We start from the raw sequence: 8,542 nt of genomic DNA, 5'->3' as shown, positions 1-8,542 counted from the left end.
CGATCGTTCGAAGGGGAAGACCGTGTGGGTAAAAAAAAATAAAGAATTTTCGCTCACACAATTTATCGAAATCTCAAAAAACGAAAAGGAAAAGTTTTTGACGTCCCGCGTGGGTGGAACAGAACCGTACTTACGCCGACGTGAATTAGGATAGGACGCAGTCCGCGGAAAAGCACAAGCGCTTGCGCTAAAAGCCACGGCTCGCGGGGGGTTGGAAGAGGGTAAGAGTTCGCACCCGGGTGGGGAAAGGGGTCGTAGTGGAAGCTTCTGCGGGAAACGGAGAATCTGCGAGTGTCAGTGCAATTCGCGACGCGATGCCCTTCGCTCCCCCGGTCCGTGCTTAAGAAGTGGGATCGAGGGCGCGCAGTGCGAGAGTAGCGAGGGCTCGGTCGACTTCTCCGTACCGTGTCGTCGTCATCGTCGGGAACGACGAGAACTACCCCTCTGTGCGCGACACAAGTTCCGAGGAAATCACAGCCGATTCGTGTAAAACTCCGGGAGGTACAAGCCGGAGTTAATCGTGATGAAACATTTGTTGTACGTCGTAATCGCGTGACCGGTTGTCATTCCTATGACGGGGAGATGTGTTTAATTACGCGTGAGTGACAATTAGTAGCATTTAATTCGTGTCGCACATCCATAATTTCAAATAATAAACTAGGTCGCGATTTTCGGTTGATGAGGGAGCAACCGGTTATCAATCACTCATGATAATTGTACGGAGATCGACGCAATACTCTGGTACGTGGCAAGTCTTGGTTGATACGCCCGAGGGTTCTACCACGAGATTGAAAATTATGCAAACATAATTTCCGACGTCGTGCTCTCCCGGTCGCGATTCGCGCCAAAGAAACGCCGGCGTCCGGTCGCGCGTTTGCCATTATCGGAAAACAGCGGCGAGGTGCTCGAAGTAAATTTAAGATACGACGCATCTCTCTCTCTCTCTCTCTCTCTCTCTGTCTCTCTCTTTTTCTTTCTCTCTCTCTCTCTCTCTCTCTCACTGTCGCCTCTTTCATTCCCCATCATGCCTGCGAGCCCTTCACCAATCTTCCTCCCCCGCACTCCCTTCATTTTCCGTCCGCCAACTTCTCGCGCAACTTCCCGCTTAAATTGCGTTAGAAACTCGATTGGGACGTGCGATAATAATGATTGAAAAGTTTGGCAACAATATCGATTAAATTTAAAAAGCGGCATTTTTTTCGTCTCCAAACTTTTTTCCAACTTATTTTCTTCACAGTGTGCCTTTTTCAGTTCAATTTCACGCGCGCATTTTAAAGTTTCCAAAAAGTAATTAAAAATAAAATATACAGTTCAAACTTTAAAATATGTCTATAATTAATGATTAAAAAATTGTCATATTAAATATAAAATTCTATTTATACATAACATTTATACGTACCATAATGTAATATCGCGCTCATTCGATACATATCGCGCGGTTTGTCTCCTTCTTCTCTTTGGACTGCACACTATCTTATGGCTAAAGTTTCCATGGAAATTACCTACCAGCCAAATTGCATTCACGACTCGGTTCTGCGGGGATAACAATAACGATCGGAAGCTCTTACCGACCAATTATAAACGTGGAAACTTGGCATGGGTGTGAAGAGAGGGTCACCCTTCCATTATCAAACATTTCGATCTTCCGAGGAAGACACAACCAAAGCTTTTCACACGTTTTTTCTTTTTAATCAACGATGAATCAGACGCTGCATTAAACTAAGGCGTTAAAAAATAAACGTAAGATAAAATAATAGAATAGTACGTGAAAATGAATGATACACGTTAAAGAACCGACAAAGAGCTTTATCGCGCGGAGCTAATTAAAAACGATATTTTAAAATCGAATACGAACCGTGTGATGCGGTTAATCCCGATATAATTATGCAAAGCTGTGTGTGGAACTGTGTGAAAACGTGCCGTTCGCGATTGGTAGTATTATGGAAACTCGTGCCGGGGAACAACTTTGCGAGAAGCAAAAGGATCATCAAAAGCGCATAATGGATCGTATCGGATACAGATACTAATTGATAAAATATTAGCGGAATTCAGTGCCCAAATGTATATATAAAACAAGCACGTGATTAATTAATCCACGAGATCCGCGCTCACAGACAAAAGCTTCGTTCCAGCATTTGGCTATTTGCAATTGGACGAAATACAGGTGAGCGTTTGCATATTTGTTAGATATTCTAAATTTTAATCTGCTTGAAATCGTTTATATATTACATTTAATGTAATTTTACATACTGGATATTTATATGAATTATATTTTTATACCACATGTGTGTTTGTGTGTAATATCAAAGTGTTATTTATTATATCGCACACGCGTATTGATTTTACTGATTTTTGCTGCTCACTATAACTTTATAAAAATTCAACATTATTTTAATTATTGTTTTTTATATTTAATCCTCAAAATATCCGCAAAATATCTGTTTTCGCTGAATACGGTTATAAGTAACGTGAGGCTTGAATCGCATATATATTCCTGGTGACGTATTTACCAATTAACGAAAGTAGCACTTGGCTACGCGCAGGGGCGCTACCTTAATTTTCCCTTCCCGTCTTAATTCTTCGCGGTAATTCGCAGTCATACTTTATGCCGTTAGACCCGCGCGTCGTAATGATGGTAAATTATGTATAACATTACAAGTAGCATCTCTCTCCAAATGTTGCATCTTCTCGGAGAGTGATTCGGTGAAAACTTGGTACGCGCGCGCGTGACTCCGTGTTTTATGTATTTCGCAATTTATGACCGAGGTAACGGCGAAACCGCAAATAATTGAATCGGTTTACGAGTGTTAATTTAACGCCATTCGATCGCTCACATTGATTTGTTATTTATTATTTGTGTACAATTAATTCATCACGACTGAATAGCTGATTACGTTTGCTCGTTAAAAGATAATATGTCGCACGCGCGTCCAAACAAAAAAATATAATTCCAACGTAAGCTCGTTATTAATCCACCTCATTGATTGAATTAAATTAATTTTCTCGTTACTCTCGTACTTTATTTGTTAATTCGGCCGATCTCTCATTATGTTCGCTAATCTGATCAGCGTTAATTTTGTTGTTCGATTAAAAGAACTAGTTTACAATTAAATATACGATGAAAATTACGCGGGTTTAATGATGATACCTGCGGCAGTTTGTGTTTTTTTTTTTTTTTGAACGTAAATCACACGTTGCAATTCGTTCCCTACCGAAAAAAAGATGAGAAAGCACCAGTCGCGAAAGTTAAAGATTGTTTTGTCGCAGTGCTAGCACCATCTTGTTTTCGTTGGGAAATCGTTAACGTTCTGAATGAAATACAGCGAAATGCACTAGCATCGAAAAAGCGGTTTGCGAGCACCGCGTCAGCATTCCATTTCGCATTTCGCGAGGCCTTGTTCAATAACCGTCGAAAATTCTGGGTACACATAAACTCGCGGAAGCGTCTGACAAGAAGAGAATCTATATCATCCCGTTTTGTTATTTTTGTGCGCCCATGAAAAAGGGAAATTCGGTGCATCATCCCCGCAAGAAATAATGTACCTCTGCTACTCGAAAAATTTTTTAACAACTTCATATACGCGAGAATTTGCGAGAGAATCCCTGTAGCTACAGCAACAACAAATTATCTGCACAACTGTGCAAAGCGAATGGACAAAATGTCACGCTTTTTTTTTTTTTTAGAAAAAAAGTGTTGGATAAACGATTCTGCGTTTGGCGTACAACGAAAAATCAATTCGCAAAATTGGTTTTTCGTACGGACAAATGAGAGTTTTAGAGACGAGTTAACTGCCTCTCCTCCTCCCTATTACTAATCAATAGTCGTTTCGCAACGATGCTTTAAATATTTTGCGTGCGCCTGACGTTTTTTAGGACGCGCATTATAAGGAGAATTGATAAGTATCCGAACGACGCATAAATAACAGTAATAGTATCACATTTTTATTGTCGTTGACATCTCGCCATGTAACCTCATTTAACGGTATCGACGACTTCATTGTTGCTCGAAAATTTCTTTCCATCGAGCCGTTTTTTCAGATTTGAAAATAAATGGAAAAATCGCACGAGATCATATTTGACGAATAAGACGAATGAGATAGCAATTCGAAATCCGACTCGTAAATTTTGTTCACCGCAACAGTTGAAGTGTGAGCTGGCGCATTTTCAAAAATCGCTGAAAGCGTCTACTTTGGCGAGCTGTCACGCAAACATTACGCGCGATAATGAGCCAGCGTTTGACATTTCTTCCGAAAGATGAACGTTGACGGCAATGTGATACTGCTGTCTAATGATGCGTCGTTTCGGATATTTACCTCTCGTATATCGCGATGTTTGTCTAACAAGCTAAATGATGAGCAAAATGTCCAATTGATTCTTGAAAAAGTAATTAATAATGTGCGGATAAATTAATGTGCCACATGCATATACTTTTTACGTATACAATTTCAATCAAAAACCAAGAACACTTTTCTATTAAACTTTCAAGATCTTTCCAAGCAAACAACAAGTAAAATTCAAATAAAGGCAAATACATATAACATATATACTCTATATATCGCCAGTAAAGTAAAATCCTTTGAAATATTTACAATATAAAGTTTATTGAAAATTCCGCTAAATCCTCCCGATTAAATTTGCTCAAGAAGAAATGTCGACATCGGCCGTTCAGCGTCATTATGAATTATGGATCGCGACGGCGCATCAAGAGAGCGCAAAACTTCTCCGGTTTTCTCCGTTTATATTAAGCGTCGCGCAAACATCGAAACACATAATAATAATTTTCACGAACTCGCGATTAACGGGACGAATTTTTTTTTCTCACCAACAGTTTCTTCTGCTCTTCTCTCCCTTTCACATACATATTGTTGTTTTAACTTGTATATATTTCCATATTACTGTGTAATTTGTATGCTCGAAATTATACACGAAATATATAGCTTCCTCTCTCGGTAATGTTTCTTGCAGACATTCATTACGTGAAATCGCGCTCCGGTCGATATCGGCGATAAAGCCGACCTCGCAGAGGCTTGTCAATAGGATATATCAGTCCTTTACATACGGAGACTGCTTTGCGAATGTCAGCACGATCTAAGCCGTTACAGTAATGGAACCTGTGACACGGTAGGTTTCTCCCCGATACAGGAACTGTAATGAGCCGGCTCCGCGTGGCGGAATCTCAAAGGTCCCTTCTTACTTCTCTCGCGGCAGTAGACCGTTCTAACTTTGATAGCTCGTTCCTTGACGCGTACTACGCGAGTTACGGCGGGGGATCGTACAATTAAACACCATCAGGATCCGGCTCGGAATAAATTGCAAATATCGTCGTCGACGAACTGACTGAACTGACGACGACGACGTCGTAGTCGTCGTCGTCGTCGTCGTGAAACCGACGCGTTAGTTAATCACTCACCGGTTCAATTGCAATCGCTGTCTAGGAATTCAGGTCACCGGAGCTGCATTCGGGCTTTATGCGTTAATAGCAAAAGGGATTGATACGCCGCTGCGCTCCCAATCGATCGCCATCTTTAACCGCCTATGACTATATTTAAGTTTGGATGAAGCTATTACTGCGCTGAAATTGATTTGGCCCGGGTAAATCTGTTTTCGTTGCGTCGCTTCATCCGCGATCGGTGAACATCGTCGAATGTCATTTTTGCTCCATAAACTGAATAAACGAAGAGATATATCGCAGTTAAAGATTATTATTATTATTATTAAGAATATTGTCGCAGTTGAAGAAAATTCTGGACCAAAGACAAACTAAAATGTAGGTGCGCCAATAATGTGTTTCGCGATAATACCTTAACAATAACACATTAATTAAGGCGCGACTACAAAGGCATTTACCCCATTGCCGGTATTGTTTGCAACAGTTTGATTTTACGGTTAAATTGAATTCAACACTCTGTGCGATATTTCAGGGTTAATCTAGAGTTGTAAATTGCGGGCTCAATAGCTGAAGGCTTTTGACGCGTTGATACATTTCAAGGTAATATAGTGAATATCGTGCAGATTTCTCCGCTATCCGCAAATATCGTTTATATGCTTGTACTATTAAATGGGGGCAATTGCACAGTTGACACATATATAACAGCAATTCGATGTAGCAATTTAAGTGATTGATCATTACTATCTGTTTGATTTCTAATTAGACTACAACTTTACCCGTACATTAATTTAAATATATAAAGCCAGATTTTTTAAAAGTTTGAGCAACTCGAAAAGAAAGAGTCAAGAAATAAAAATACATTATAAATAATTGATTTTCAAACCATTGTTGAACAACACAATTTTTGAATAGAAATTAATATTTGGATTAAAATGCTACAATCATTTAAACAACTTTTATTTATTCACGCGATATATATGTAACGTTCGCAAACCTGTGTAGTTTCTCAGGAAATATTTATTTATATAACTGAAATGTTATTAACTGCGTCGAGGAAAGCAGCATGCTTGAGGTTTAAGCGAATTAGGATCATCAAGGAGAGAACAAGACGTCAAACTTGAACGGCCGTAAACGCATTAAGGCATGTACCGGTCACTTTGTGACTATCAATGCGATCAAGGGTATGTACGGCAGGTCCGGGAGATACTCTTGCAATGGTACAGCCAACTACTAACCGCTTATTGCCCGCCAGTTCGTGTCAGTGACGCTGCAACGAGGCAATGGCATCCTTTGTGATTGACGTCCACGCAGTTTAATACTCGGCGTGTCCACGTCAATTAAAGTTTAGCAGCGTTGCGCGAGCAGCCGATAACACGAAGCGCGATACACGTCCGAAAGCGATCGGGATAAAAGTTTTGCTTGAAAAAAAAAAAAAATATATCACGGCCCGAAATTCTACGAATGCAGGAAATACCGTTTGAATGGTACTGTAAAGCCAGGATAAGGTTTTGTCGCGACGGCTATATTTCAATCGTTATATGCCACGTAGCATCAAACAGATGGAAATCGTAGCAAAATCGACAGCGTGCTTTTCAACGTTAAGGTCGAAAACCAGTTTTTGCGAAAATAAAAACAGATTTGTCCGATTTTTTTTCTTGTTTTTTTTTGTAGCTAAAATGTACTGAAAATAAAAATCTTAATTATAAAAATCTTAATTATGGTAAATTCAAAGTGAATAAATATATTGATCATGCGCATATATCGATAAGAAATATGTGGATAATGTTTTGATATTATTTAAATAGCTTCAAAACTCACACGCGGAACTGTGTTTCGATTTCCGAATTAATTAAAACGTAACAAATTTTGACAGAAGTGGTTAAAAGTTGTTCTTCCCGTGCACGCAGTCGGATTGATTTTATTCCGTATAAAACTCAATTCACAATGTTTTCTAACAAGCTCTACGCAATTTGACATAGAGCTATTAAATGTTCCAATAAACTTTGCGAGTTTGGACGCGATTAATCACACTATCATCGAATATCTGTTAGTGATTTATAATTAGAAGCGCGTTATACAGCACTTTGCGCGGAAAGTTGGAAATTTGTTATCCAATTTCTAGTATCTATGATAGAATATTAATAGCATCGCGCAGTTTTAAGTATGTAAATTTATTCGCCGCCCTATATATTAAACGGCATTACCACCAAAGGCTGGAAAATTTTCTATTTTAATGAGCCGGATCTTCCAAGACGTAACGCACAAAGTGTTCAAAGCCTCGAGGGAAATATATTTCACAGAAATATACCGACGCGCGTATTTCTGACGAAGAGAGTTAACACATTTTTTTTCTTCATATACAGCGGCTTATTTCTCGATCGTCAACGAATCTTGCAAATTGTTGAGAAACAAAGATAACGTTTTCAACGAAAATGGTCATTCTGGTGTCGAAATCAATATGTCAAAATGTGAAACGCTCTCGATTCTCTGTTATACGTGAAACCTTAAAAATAAAAAAAAAATAAAAAAAAAAAAAAAAAACTACAATGGTTGTTACTACCAACGATGTGACTTCCGCGCAGGAAATGTATGAATTGCTGCGCGAATAGGACAATTCAACAGGGTTTCTGGTTGCAACGGGGGTCAATCTAATTTAGCCGTCGCGGGATATTTGCGCGAACTATAGTCTATATACATGCACACGATTCGCAGTGAATCATACAACATAGTTAGCTTAAAGCTGTATTAAACTGTACATATACTCATGTGTGACGTCTTTTTCAATCAAAGCTAAACTTACCTTCAATTATGTAAGAACATACATCGCGAGTTATATAATTGCGTACGAATAAATCGAAATTTCAAGATAAGCAAATAACTAACGTGACAAAAGTGCGTCATATGTGTGAAATGCAAAAATAGTAAACTTTTTTAACGTTGTAATAAAGATTTTTAAACGCGTATAAAACGTATGTAAACCGCGATAAAGCACGTAAACACACCCTTGTAGGAATTGACGAACGGCCCAGTATTGGGTCAATATCGGCAAACGAGGCTCGATATTGGTACGACAGTAGTAGCCAGTACTGGGCGAATATGCTTAATGATTAGATCGAGCCAACGCTGGCTCTTAAGCTCGGCACGATACTTACT

The 8,542-nt window shown here is 39.2% G+C and overlaps 1 protein-coding gene across 4 annotated transcripts in view; it reads left to right on the top strand.

Moving 5' to 3' along the window:
• Nucleotides 1-322: 322 nt before the first annotated feature.
• Nucleotides 323-8,542, top strand: part of LOC109863569 — a 240,012-nt gene continuing 231,792 nt past the window's right edge. For 2 of the 4 annotated variants that reach the window (XM_020443880.1, XM_020443870.1), the window contains exon 1: nt 323-598. The gene's annotated coding sequence lies outside the window, so the exon portion shown is untranslated. Of the gene's footprint in view, nt 742-8,542 lie in introns of all 4 variants that reach the window. The other 2 variants (XM_020443861.1, XM_020443851.1) reach the window with 2 other exon arrangements.

This window comes from Pseudomyrmex gracilis, unplaced genomic scaffold, assembly GCF_002006095.1.
Source record: "Pseudomyrmex gracilis isolate BER0280 unplaced genomic scaffold, ASM200609v1 scaffold_0, whole genome shotgun sequence".
NCBI lineage: Eukaryota > Metazoa > Arthropoda > Insecta > Hymenoptera > Formicidae > Pseudomyrmex > Pseudomyrmex gracilis.
The sequence above is the reverse complement of the archived record's forward strand: the minus strand, read 5'-3'. Positions and strand labels throughout refer to the sequence as shown.